The sequence below is a fragment of the Macrobrachium nipponense genome, chromosome 8 (genome assembly GCF_015104395.2).
Source record: "Macrobrachium nipponense isolate FS-2020 chromosome 8, ASM1510439v2, whole genome shotgun sequence".
Lineage (NCBI taxonomy): Eukaryota > Metazoa > Arthropoda > Malacostraca > Decapoda > Palaemonidae > Macrobrachium > Macrobrachium nipponense.
The window spans coordinates 83122404-83137145 of NC_087203.1; the positions used below are offsets into that span (position 1 = coordinate 83122404).

The 14742-nt window shown below is 34.1% G+C and overlaps 1 protein-coding gene across 5 annotated transcripts in view; it reads right to left on the reverse strand.

Annotated features, from left to right (window-relative positions):
* Window positions 1-14742, reverse strand: part of LOC135222890 (alpha-(1,3)-fucosyltransferase C-like) — a 323079-nt gene that overhangs the window by 204138 nt on the left and 104199 nt on the right. The window lies entirely within an intron of this gene.

Genomic DNA, 14742 nt, shown 5'->3' on the forward strand with positions numbered 1-14742 from the left:
TGTAATGAATGGCATCCATTTGTTCCTCGGTGGTTGAAGTTTTGAATGTTCCGAAAGCTTCTCATTTATAGTGCCTTGACCCTCTTCATTTCAGCGGCCCACGTTTTAATGATAAAATAGAAAGGGAATCCTCATCGTGTCGTCATGGATTAATTTCAAATGTCATATCCTCCTTTGACAAACATTTGATGACGTAGAAGTTCTGAGTTTCCCCATTCAAAGATTTGGCTTGCACAAGAGACAATCAAAGGCATTACGCACTAAATAATAAAGACAAAACATACTGAGCTCTCGTGTATAATTATGTATGTAAGTGGTTACAGTATGAGGTCACCAGAAAATTTCAGTTACTACTCTTCCTCTCTAAAGCTGAAATCTTCCTAAATAATCCTTGTAACAAGGCATGGCAACAATTTATTTTGGATAATTCTTATTTATTTTCAAAATAAAAGCCAAATTGCTCTGCAATCCATAACAACCACTATTTTCCATAACCATTAACTATAGCCCCTCTGAAGTTTTTCGTCCTGTTACTTCATTTATCATTAACATTATTTTCAATAATGCCGGTACCTTTAACTAAAGGGCATTACGATATCCATCACGCAATCATAAACTCTTATACTACTTGCCACTTTAAAACATTACGTATAAGACTGCATTGTTGTAAAAATGGCTGTTATATAGACCATAATGAAATCCGTTATATAATATTTATTTATAATCTGCCAATTTTCTAATGCAAGTTAACCTAGTGAAAAGTTATTCCCTGTTTTTAATTTGTTCCTGAAATTGTTTCGTACGTAACAATTGTATATATCAGAGAGAGAGAGAGAGAGAGAGAGAGAGAGAGAGAGAGAGAGAGAGAGAGAGAGAGAGAGAGAGAGAGAGAACGTAAAAACAGATAGATAGTTAGCTATTTGAAACAGGAGTCACGTGGAGTAATGGTAGTAACAAACTATTTACATCCCCAACAGCTTTGCCTCAGCAAAGATAAAAAAAAAAAAGGATAAGAAACTAAAAGCATTTAGCCCTCGTATGTCCCATACCTTGGTCAACGTCACAGAAACGGAAAATTGACCCCCCCACAAGTATTGTATCCAGGATTTGTATCCGGATCCCTATCCTCATCCTGCATATGTATACCCGTGTCATATTCATGGATGTATATCTGAATTCGCATCATCAACCTGGATATATATCCGAATCCGTTTCTATCACAAATTCTAGTCAGCTTTTCTTTCGTCCTTAATAGCATGGTTGAAGGTCTGATCTCCTTTCAGGTTTGTTGGCGAAGATAGTAACTGCATCGTCGTCACGGCCCTTGAGACTATTAATGCTCGCTTTGTGTAACTTATAAATGTATTCAACAATCAGCGTCGACCAGATTACTCCAATTTTCCGAAAAGACCTCCAGCGTGCGATTGAGAAGGGCTACAAATAATGCTTGTGGGCAATATAAAATGTTCAATAAATATGTCTCACATTCATATGAAAAATGAGGACAACTATAATGGACGCGCGCACGTAACAAGGAGTTTACGAAACTTCTGAACAAGCAATAAAATGCATATAAAAGCCATTAAGATTCACAATTGAATATGCAATAGCATGAATGGGGCAAATGTCTGTTACTTCAACAAGTATCATTATATTTCAGGTTAACTCACTATGCATCGCACACATTCATTTTTACCAGCAATAATGAATTTCTCTGGGTACAGTTGCATATTAGGACTTAAATAGCTATACCCTGATCGTTAGATGTTATTGCGTACTTTGGTTGTTAGATATACAGATTCCAATATACATATATATTACGACTCTCTCAATATATTCTTATTAGGGTAAATGCATCAGAGAAGTCAAGTACGGCCGAGATCAGGAGAAGGATTGCACTGCCATATCTGTCAAAGCATCCCTAACATCAAATTAAGACTGCTTTGGGCTAAGCTGATAGTGAAGGGAAGAATGAAGATGAAGATTGACAATGGCAGCATATGCAGAATAAAAGAGAGAGAGAGAGAGAGAGAGAGAGAGAGAGATGGAAACGACTAAACCAATGCATACATAAGGTAGCAAAAGGTATTACATGACATCTAGTATGGATATATATATTCAGGTATACCCGTGGACTGAACAGATATAGAGGTCAATGGAAGCGACTTCAGACGCCTGGTAAGAAAGAGGCTAATGAAACACGTAGGAAGAGAAGGAGGGAAGCTAAAAAGGAACGTGGCAAGGGCAAATTAAAATATACCGTAGGAGTGGACTTAAAATCATGACAACTGATCCAAGACAGGCCATGAACAGAAGAACAAGTGCCCAAGTAAAGGTGAAGATACGAAGAGTAAAAGCTTTAGTCATAAAATGGAAAATTAAAATTGAAAGAAAATTTAATGAAAGAAGAGATGGAATGTGAACTTGCTTGACGAATTCTACAAAATTGAGTTCGTGAGCATGACAAAGAGACCAATAAACAATATTATACATGTAGTAGTTATGGGAGTTCGTGGTAAATAAAAATTGTAGTTTCCATAAGTGTCTGAAATAACAAGTAATTTGCTAGAAGTAGCTGAGGAACCTTGCAGAAACAGGCTAAAATAAAAACGCGATTCAGGAAGAGACAGAACCAGAAGAGTGGCAAATGAGTGTTAAAATATTAATATACTACTAAAATTATACAGCAATGGTGTGTGTGCACCGTATATAGGAATAAGATTATTGAAGTTGCTGAATTATAGGCTCCAAATTATTGTGATTATCGTCAACATCGATGACTAGAGCAATATAGCTTCACTCCGAAGAGATGAACCAAAAGAACCATATTTATAATGAAGTAATTTAAATAGAGTTAAGGAATGTAGTATTATGCGGAACACGATGAAGGTTACACCATACATCAGTGGAGCTTCAGAAAGCATTTGGTAAGCTATTGAGACTAGCAATTAGAAACCCTTAAGCAGAAGGAACCGGAGAGCCTCATTAAGCCTGACAAGTTACTATACCATAGGGAAGAGGATGACAGTTGTAGGAAGTTCTGAGGTAAATGCTGGTGTCCATCAAATCAAATATTACCAATGAGTCGTGTATTTTTTCGCAGTGGAGTAAGCTAAAAAAAGAAAAACGCGTGAAGTATAGGAGATACGTGAGAACTAATACAATTCAGGTGACCTGGTGATATCAGCAGAATCAGAGGAAAATATCGTAAGCCATGTTCAAAACTTTAGGGAGGAACGGAGAAGTGAAAGATGAAAATCACCTTGAGCAAAACAGCTTTTCGTGTCTCGAAAAGAAGTTTAACAAAAATTCCCAGTAAGGAAAGTGGCAATGTAGATGCTACGGGAGATATAGATATGAACTCAGTAGTACTATGAATGGCATTTAACGATGATGTTACAAGGGATGCTCAAGAGTGTATTATGTTAGAAATATCAAAGAAAAGTAGAAAATAGAGAAAACAGGTAAAAAAATGCACCAAAATTTCTTCGGCGCAATCTGGTTTTCTTTACAGCGTATAGTGCTATATGAAACTCTCTGCCAGGACCCATGAAAATCTCAGCCGCGGCCCACGAAACTAGCCACGGCCCGGTAGGGGACTGAGTTGTTTGTACCTACAGCGGTGCCAGACGCACGATCATGGCTAACGTTAACCTTAAATAAAATAAAAACTACTGAGGTTAGAGGGGCTGCAATTTGGCATGTTTGATGAATGGGGTGGTTGGTCAACATAGCAAGTTGCAGCCTCAGGTGGAACATTTCAGTTACCTAACGGACATACGGAACTAAGAATCAAATACCAAGAATGTACTAAGGATAAGTAGTATCAGCATCGATAATGTGGAAAAATATTGCTAGACTACTGCTAACTGAGCATAGTATTCGTAAACGGAGCAAAGATTTATGGGGCGTTTCTGTATTACTCTGGGCAGCATAGATAAGTTTTCAAAAATATAAGTGATATTATATAAGAGTAACCATACAGTGCTACGACTCATGGCTGAAGTTCACTGGATGATCATATAACAAAAGGAAGCTGCCGAGAGCTGTGGTGTTCACAGGTTGAAAAGTAGACTGCGACCTTAAAGGAAGAGATTGTGGACATGAAACGAGAAAAAGAAAGTACATTACAGTGGCTGATACCTGGACCGCGTAAACGGATAAACTGCCGTAAAAGGTGGAGGTGGTGGTGGTGGTGGTGATGACGATTTCGCTAGCACAGAAAAATGTAACATCATGATAAGCATTAATTATTTAGTCCATTCACGTTCTCCAATAATCTTTTCTACTGAATAACGTCATCAGTGACATGAAATATACAGCAGCTTAAGAGCATGATTAGCATCGTAATCCTCACCTTTTATCAAGAATACACTCGTCGCTTTTAAAAGGATGCAAGATCTCTTACACAATTTACAATGCCATCACGCCTAATGCAGCAGCATTGGCTTTCTTCGTAAAGCTCAAATTAGAATGAATAGCCTCCTGCTAACGTATTTCGCGGTAACAAGGAATTATTATTTGAAAAGAGCCAAGGAGACTGGAAAAGGCTCAAATACAGCGCGAGACTAAACAAAGAATGAATATATTTATAACAAAATCATTAGCTCTGTATTCTAGAATATTAGGTGCAATTCTGAAACTGTGTTTTATATATAAATTAATCTTATAAACAGAATACTATTTTATGGAAATGTATTTAAAATTTGTCTCACTCAACATAGTCTGATAATTTCGAGATCTTTAAAAAGTTCTTATCCATCTTGAAATGTTAAGCATTTTCAGCAAATAATGTTAATAAGTAATAAAAATTCGGGCATCATTAACTAAGTACTTGACATTCCAGAAAACATGTCGGACTATACGTCAAACCATTATTACAAATTAAATTAACTGTTGGGGTCATGTGGGTAGAGGACCCTCTTAATCATATGTACTGAAATTGATAGTTGCATCAGCTGCACTCAGTTATATAGTAGTCTTCAACTTTCTACTAATTGCTTTTTCAGGGTTTTAACTACATTCTTCCATAACTCGCATATGTTCGTATCCTTTGGAGAGGAAAACAGATGGTAACTGGAGTAGTTTTACTCAGGAAGTACGCGCCATAAGCTACAGAGTATCGACGATGATAACTAACATAGGGCGTTCATCTTTTTTGGAGTATTACTTCGTCCAGGATAACTCCACGGATGATGGCCCCAATAATTCAGTTACCATCGTCGGTAGCTTGCAGCTGATACGGTGTATTCTTTAATAAAAAAAAATACCCCAATGCCCAAGTATTTTCCTCTCCAAAAAATGACAAAAATGGGTAGAAGGCAGTAGCTCTGGCAAGGTGGCAAGGTCATTATTAGGAAGATAGAGAAAATTCTATATAAATTGAATATTGCGAAAGACATGGCAAAATATTTTGCTATTATCCCCCGTTTTTTACATTTTTAAATTAGAGCAAATGTAAGCATATTAATTCATTTAAGTACCCACACACTCAGTAATTTTTTTTGTATAAATAACTATCTAATTGACTGAAAAATTACCCTCACCATATACTTCCGAAGTAATCAATAATCATATTATTTAACCTCGAAATTCTGAAACCCCTCTCTAAGGTTGGTAATTTTCTCCTCATTAAAAGGCACTTTTTTGACCTTTTGCTGGGTCTTGTCCTATAGCAAACTCTCTCTCTCTCTCTCTCTCTCTCTCTCTTTTGAACAAACTCACTTTGGTATGATGTTTAGAAATCCCGCTATCTCACTTGATCTAAATGAAAACGCCATACCATCGAAGTCATTGAATTCAACATCTCTTGACGACCTTACATAAAGAAAGGTCATATAGACAGGATCATATTGAACTGTCATAGACAGCCGGCATATATACTGAGAACATTTTCAAGAAGAGATATCAATGACAGGTGCGCAGTGTGACGTTAGACCAATCACAGAATAGCTGACCGATATGGTGCCCCATTCTACGAACTACAACCGAATAGTGACTCGAGAAATTTCCACTTAAATTTACAACAAATATAGGAAACTTCCATAACCCTCCTTATCGAGTAAGACTTGACAGAATAAACATGTAAGAAACATCTAGCGTATGTACAAAGGCTACAAAACATGGTACGTTTATCCACATAACCACGCTTGAAGTATTTTCCACGGAAAATACCTTTAAAAACAAGATTCACGAGAGAGAGAGAGAGAGAGAGAGAGAGAGAGAGAGAGAGAGAGAGAGATTCCAAAAATTCATTTTCAACCAATCTGATTTTTGCAACTTTTTCTGTATTTGCAAGCAGAAAGCAAAATGGGAATAAGAAAAAATGTCGTTCTATTCTCTCCCTGAACCCTAGGGGGCAAAGGCTTAACCGAACAGTGCATCCCATACCAAAATGGAAATACTGTACAAAACATACTTTACTTTGATTTTCTTATGGAACACAACAGAATTATTACTTACAATTGTGATGCTCAACGTTTCGTTAACACAACGGGAAATTGACAATACAGAATTGATCATATCCATTGGTGCGTTTCCTGTAGCACATTAGTTCATAACACTTCACTAGAATTAATTTCCATATCACTTTTTAAAAATACCCATAACGTAAGAGCAAATCTATACTTGGATTTGCAATAAAAATTAAACCTCATTTAGAAAAAGCGAAGATCGATTATATATATATATATATATATATATATATATATATATATATATATATATATATATATTATATATATAACATATATATACAGAGTGGGTCTCTTATAATACACCTTTTTTTCTTTGGAGGACGTGTATCCAGCAGAGATTAACCCAACTGTTTTAAGCAATCAATTCAAAATCACCTGAGCCACACACCTTTTCCGAATGCCAGCTACCATAATAGACTAACTACCAAGAATATAATCCAGTACTTAATTCAACAGCGGTAACATGAGATTTAACAGAACGTGTTGAAAGCATTCCAATTGTGGTAGAATACAAACCAGAACCATATCGTCCTAAACACATACATCTACATTAAATGTAAATATCATGTATCTTGTTGGAATTAACTTTAACTTTAAGCTTTACTGGTTTATTTAGTTGAGTATGCCATTTAATTTGCTGTTTCAACGTTTTCTTTAGTGTCATTTGAATTAATAATTTGATTAGATAATCTAAGTTTATTGAAATACTGCATTATTATTATTTGTATTTTATTGCTTTAATTTGAGTGACTTGCCTTTGTAATTGTTGAGTAAGAAATTTAAGAATACGTGACTGTTACTGTTTTGTGATCCTGTAAAATTTCCGATGACTTGTTTTCAACGTTTGTTAGAAACGACGACGCCGTCAACAGCCGGCTTTCCTTTCTCCCACCCTTCTTGGATCTTGGATATTTGTTAGTCTTATATTAAGGACATTTTGGTGCCCAGACCCCGGGAAAGGATATCAAGAACCCGTTTGTGAGTAATTAAATGCTAATAAATAGTTCAAGATGGAGAATTTGTTAAAGAAGAGAAAGGCAGCCAGAGGATGGGTTTCTAGGCCAGGAAAGGAACTCGTAGGAAGGCCTGTCTTTAGTGCAGTTGAATTGAAGGCTGTTATAGAAAATTTTGATATTCGTTTGTCTAAGTTAGATGAAGTACAGTCAGAAATAGAAGTTGAGTTAGAAAGTGACTTGCTTGATGATGACTTGGACAAGGCCTTTGAGTTTAGAACGACGTCTCTTATACCTAGGATTAAGGCTGCTGAGAAACTCCTAGAGTTAGACAAAAAAGGTGACGATGATAGTACTACTACTAATGGATCTTCAGGTGCACAGGTGAAGCTGCCTAAGCTAGAACTGCCGAAATTTAAAGGAGAAGTGACAGAATGGCAGTCCTTTTGGGACCAGTTCAGTTGTCATGTAGATCTCTAATGAAGGGAAAATAGGTTCTGCCCGACACCACCTGAGCCTGGACCGCGTCGGTCGAGCACAGCTGTTTTTGCTTGCAAGGCCACAGTTATAACTAATGGGAAATGATAAGCCAGATATGCATATACTTATGTAACTTTATATGTATACATAAGAGAGATGGGGTTGATTTAAGGTACATGAAATTGAAATTGCAAGAGTAATCCTAAAGTTATCATTCGCAACTTGCAGCTCATGGAAATTCCACTTGTAAATGGTCGATAATCACGATTCAAAATTTCGATAATCACGATTCAAAATTTTCATTTTCATGTTTAGAGAAATGAGAGGCAAAAGTACTGAAGATTGTAGAGTTAAGTATACTACCGCAAAGCACAATGAGAAATCTAACTCGATATGAAGCGTGAATCATTGAAATATTGAAAAGGAAACATATTTTTAAAAAAATCGAAATATATTTTATGCGAGTCTTTAAGAATATTGTACTTGCTGAACTGAAATGTAATTGGCTGTATCCGAGTCGATCTAATAAAAAAATAAAAGGCATGAGGTTTAAAAAACATGTAACTTGTAGCATCTACAGGTCACTTTCTTACCAGATACATATGCGACTGTAATAGCCACAATTCCCTCTTAACTTCTTGAATTCTTTGCTATATGTTTTTGGATACGCTTCTCACTTATTTGGAGAAGAAGAATAATACTGCAAACGACGCACGACATTATAAAAAGAAAGTACCAGAGTCTTTATATATATATATATACATACATACATACATATATATATATATATATTATATATATATATATATATATATATATATATATATATAATTATATATATAAAACAAGAACCTTTCCGTTGCTGGTTTACGAAGCTGTTGAGTACCCACACTCAAATTCACAAACCTTAACAAAGGTAAATTTTCTTCAAGAAAAGGTGCTCGAAAACATGGAAAGATAAGTCATCCTCATCGGACCCATGGCCCCACAATCCCCTCTCTCTCTAGTTCTTCATAATATACTTCTGAAAGTGCTTTCTTCAGGTATCCGCAAACCAAATGTATGAAAAACGATCAAACAAATCGCACCTGGAACCCATAAACAAAAAGACTGGCATTACCAAAGAGATAAAGGCAAAACTTTTTCTTTACGGGCACAAATTTCCACTTTCGACCCGACTCGGAAATGAAGTTTTCATCCTTGCTGAGCGGTGACAACGAAGTTAACTGCAACAGAGAGCAACTTTCGCAGGAAGATTGCGATGTAAGGACAGACGAGTTTTCCGAGGCCAGACAATCTGCATAAATATATACAGGATGCAGAAACGTTCAAGATAAATGTGGCGCTGTCGACGGTGAAAGACGCATTCGTGAAATAAAGCCCTGAAAAAAATTCACTTTAAATGACAGAGCTCATCGCCGGACAATGTCTTAACTGTTGCAGAAGCCCTGAGATACAGGGATATTGAATAATAAACAGAGGCAAATATCAAAATACCGTTAAGGCAAAAAAAGTAAAAAAAAAAATAAATAAATAAACATTGAATAGCTTTTACAGAAGTGAAAACTAGACTACGTACGTCAGAGCTGAACACTATACTAAAAATCTAAAATTCATCACCTAATGGCATCTTTCATTACAAATCTAAACTGGAAATTTCATGTTGATGCAGAGCCAAGTTAAGGGTTGAAAAAGTGTTTTAACCGTCAAGATATCTCGCAGCAGAGGCAATTTACAAAAACAGAAGAAACTTTTGACAACCTTCCGATGATTAACTTCTCGACTTAAGATGAATTTAGGTGGATACGGGTTCTCAAGATATTCTGAAGTTAACACTGCGCCGCAACCGACCCTGCAGCAATCACTCTCAAACTAAGAGGTTGATATGCAGTTGCCAGAATAAAAATTGAAAAATATATGAATAAATAAAAAACATCTTGTTGGTATTAATTTGTTCTCATAACGAAACTTGCCCATGCTGAAAATAATCTGGAAAGTAGATATTGCATCATCTTAAACAAAATTTCTTACCCGACAGTAAAGACGGGACGGAAAAGTAATACGCAAAGCATGTTTAAACAGGTTAAAATGTTCAGCCCTCTTCATCCAGTTGGGTAAATAATAGTCTAGGAGATAAAATTTCATTTTGAAGACCTTAAAAATATTATTCCCAAGCTATTGTTACATATGTAACAGCAATATTCCGATACGAAAACAAAAATATGAAACTCAGTAACAAACTGTGCGTTAGGTTTATTATTTTCCCAACGCTGTCTGAAATTCAATAGCTTTTATCCATAGCATTTATAATGGGAGATTTTTAACAACAATATACGATAACATTTTAATCTCACGAACAATAAAACAACGTAAAATAACTGCATCTCTACTATGCACCCACCGGTTAATTTAACTTAATACATAAACCTTCAATATGAGATTTTGCTTAAGTAGGAAAGCACTCTTGTCTAATCCAAACAACGACATCATTGAGCGTTATTGCCCCATAAACTACGTAGGGCCTGGCCGTCCCTCCGGTGTTATAAAGGGTTATAAACTACAAACTTACCCTTAGCAGACCTAAAACTGGTTATGCACGAAAAGTGTCAGACTGGTAGCGTTAGTAAACTGCTTAAGTACCTGGCAATTTTCGAATCGATATTTAGTTGGTTTGAGAAATAGTACTTCAGCTAAAGACTCATACTAGAGAATACTAATTCTTGTATGTGTAAATATACATTATATATATATCTTATATATATATATATAATATATATATATTATACATAATATAAATATATATATATATATATATATATATATATATATATATATATATATATAATATAATATATATTAATAAATCAACGGGGCATAATATTTTCTTTAAAAAAAGTGGTTTCGCTAATCTTGACATAATCCCAAACACACACAAACACAGACATACATACATACATACACACACATATTATATATATATATATATATATATATATATATATATATATATATATACATATATATATAGATTATATATATATATGTATATATATATATATATATATATATATATATATATATATATATATATAATCATTGTATATTTAAATGCGTTATGAATAAAATGGTTAACAGTGTACCTGCAATAACTCTAGCGAAGTTAATAAGTTATTTCTCTCTTACCGCATGTGATGCTAAGTGTAAGGCTTGCATTCTTGTTCCAGATTCCCTTGTCCCGGAGTATTAGCATCACCTGGCCCAGCTCTCCAAACGAAAATGCACATACCTTGGTTGAGTGTGTGTGCGTGTGTGTAATATTATATATATATATATATAATATATATATATATATATATATATATATATATATATATAAAGCAAATACCACAGAAAAATGACAGCCAGAAGTACTGAACTTCCGCCTGACATTTTCCTGTGGTACCCATTTATATACTGAAGTCATGTTCATCCACTGTGTATATATATGTTTGTATGTATATATATATATATATATATATATATATATATATATATATATATGTATATATATATATATATATATATATATATAATAACTTGATCACGAAGTATATAAAACGTGATGCTATGTATAAATAAAGGTTTTTTTGCCACGAAGGAAAAAATGAAAAAGCGAGATAGCCGAGTACTTTCGGTCCTATTCGGACCCTTTACTGAAAGTACTCGGCTATCTCGCTTTTTCATTTTTTCCGTCGTGGCAAAAAAACCTTTATATATATATATATATATATATATATATATATATATATATATATATATATATATATATATATATATATATATATATATATATATATACATATATATATATATATATATATATATATATATATATATATATACATATACATACATATATATATATATACATCATAATATATATATATATATATATATATATATATATATATATATATATATATATAAAGGTTTTTGCCACGAAGGAAAAAAAATGAAAAGCGAGATAGCCAAGCACTTTCGGTCTAGTTCGACCCTTTATTCAGGCACAACTGATCCTACATAGTCAAGGTAGGCTTAATATCCAAACTGACACTACAAGATTAGCAATAAGGTCGATTTCACTCTACAGAAACGAGGAAACGCCTGAGGGCAGCCACACCTTGGAGGATACACACGCGGTCAACAGATGATTCACCATGGGTAACAATACATTTTGGAAAAAAAAAAAATTAGGCGTATACAACTTATTATCATGAAATTTACAAAAATGTTCCAAAAAAAAAAATTATTAATGAAAAGACGAAAAAAAAAAAAACAAGTATATCGAGCAAGAGAGAGAAGGAAAGAGAATATCGAGAGAGAGAGAGAGAGAGAGAGAGAGAGAGAGGAGAGAGAGAGAGAGAGAGAGAGAAATAATAACTATATACATGTGGGACTAATTTATTAGTAGTTCATTTATTTTAAGGTCCTTCATAAACATCTTACAAACATACGGGTCCAAATGGTACATTCCCGGACCAATAATGCTAGAAGTGATTGTGTGGTGAATTTATCAAGCAACCAAATAAGTGATAATGCAGTGCGTGCATTAGGCTTTGGGTTGTCTTTCTTCATTTGTAACAAACCCCCAGCTTTATCAATAGCGACATCTCTATATAAGTTTGAAAAATACTGTGACCTACCACAAAATCATTTAGACATTATCAAAGGCATGACATATAGTGCTACGCATGCCTATCATGAAAATAACTTCCCCGCTCGCTACAGAAAAAAAGTTTAAAAGAATTGAAGAATGATAATAGCTTACACATAACTAAGGCTGATAAATCCAATAGTTTAGTAGTTCTGGACAAAACTGACTACATATCACGCATGCATACTTTACTAGAAGATGAAATAACTTACAAAAAACTTGCAAAAAATCCGTTGGACCAAGTAATAAAAAAACTTTAATAGCAATATCAAACAAATTCTTAAAAATAAAAAAGAACTTTTGGGTAAGTTAACTGTAAAGTGTCCCTCATTACCTTATTTATATGGCCTAGTCAAAACTCATAAGGAAAACAAACCTATGCGTCCAATTATTAGTACTGTAGGATCAATTGCTTATAAACTATCTAAATATCTTACTAAATTGTTATCCCCGCTACTAGGAACTGTATCTAATTCACACATCAGGAATTCTCTTGATCTTGTGGAAAAATTAAAAAACATTGTACTAAACCCTAGCGATATCTTTGTCAGTTTTGATTAATGTTCCTTGTTCACAAAAGTCACTATTGACTCTGTGCTAGAATATTTGAGTAATGAACTTGTACTGCATGAATTGCCTATGTCAGTTAGTCACATAATTTCATTAAGCTATGTATTTGTGATTGCAGATTTATTTTTAATGGAGAGTATTACCAACAAATATTTGGTATGGCCATGGGTAACCCTTTATCACCTCTCCTTTCAAACTTATATATGGAATTTTTTGAAAGACAACACCTCCCGAATATCACACTTGTCCCCTTAAAATGGTACAGATATATAGATGACATCTTAGTAGTCTTACCTGTTGGTATCGATGTAAATGATTTATTGTCTAAATTGAATATTTTAGTGCCATCCATAAAATTCACTGTTGAAATTGAAAATAACCATGTCATCCCTTTCCTAGATGTATTAATACATAGAGAATCTTTCCAATGCAAATTCAGTATTTATAGAAAACCCACAAATAATTTAACATATGTACATTTTTATTCTGGCCACCATCTTAATATTAAAATTTCAATTTTTTTCTATGTTCCTACGTGCTTTGCGTATCATGAGTCCACAATATCTTGACCAAGAAATAGAATACATAAAAAAAGATAGGAAATGATCTCTGCTACCCACCTCATATAATTGATTTATGTTATCAAAAAGCTCATAAAAAGTTTTATAGTGTTGCTATTAATGAAAAAGAAATGCCTAAAAATGTACTTAGCTTACCTTACTTTCGTGGATTTGAAACCATAAAATCAATATTTAAATCGTTTAATGTTAATGTAGTGTTCTCTTATAACAATACCATTAAAGATATGCTAATTAAGAATAGTCCCATATCAAATAACATCATTTACAAAATTCCTTGTAAGGATTGCTCATCGTTTTACGTTGGTCAGTCAAGTAAAAATTTATGTGTACATATTAAGCAGTATATGTATTCAGTTAGAACAGCCCAGACTTCAAATGCAGTGTTTATCCATCTGAGTGAAAAATCTCATTGTATTAATTGGGGTGATACTTCTGTAATTGCTAGATCTAATGATTATGTTTCAAGAAATTTACTGGAATCAGCAATTATACAAATCACTAATAAAAACAACCTAAATCTTAGTCCGGGAATGTTCCATTTGGACCCGTATATTTGTAAAATGTTTATGACAGACCTTAAAATAAATGAACTACTAATAAATTAGTCCCACATTTAGATATTTTATTATGTTCTCTCTCTCTCCATCCTCTCTCTCTCGTCTCTCTCTCTCTCTCTCTCTCTCTCTCTCCTCTCTCTTGCTCGATATACTTATATTTTTTTTTTCGTCTTTTCATTAATAATTTTTTTTTGGAACATTTTTGTAAATTTCATGATAAGCTGTATTTGCCTCCTTTTTTTCCAAAATGTATTGTTACCCTGGGTGAATCATTTGTTGACCGCGTGTGTATCCTCCAAGGTGTGGCTGCCCTCAGGCGTTTCCTCGTTTCTGTAGAGTGAAATCGACCTTATTGCTAATCTTGTAGTGTCAGTTTGGATATTAAGCCTACCTTGACTATGTTTTTCCTCTGTAAGATCAGTTGTGCCTGAG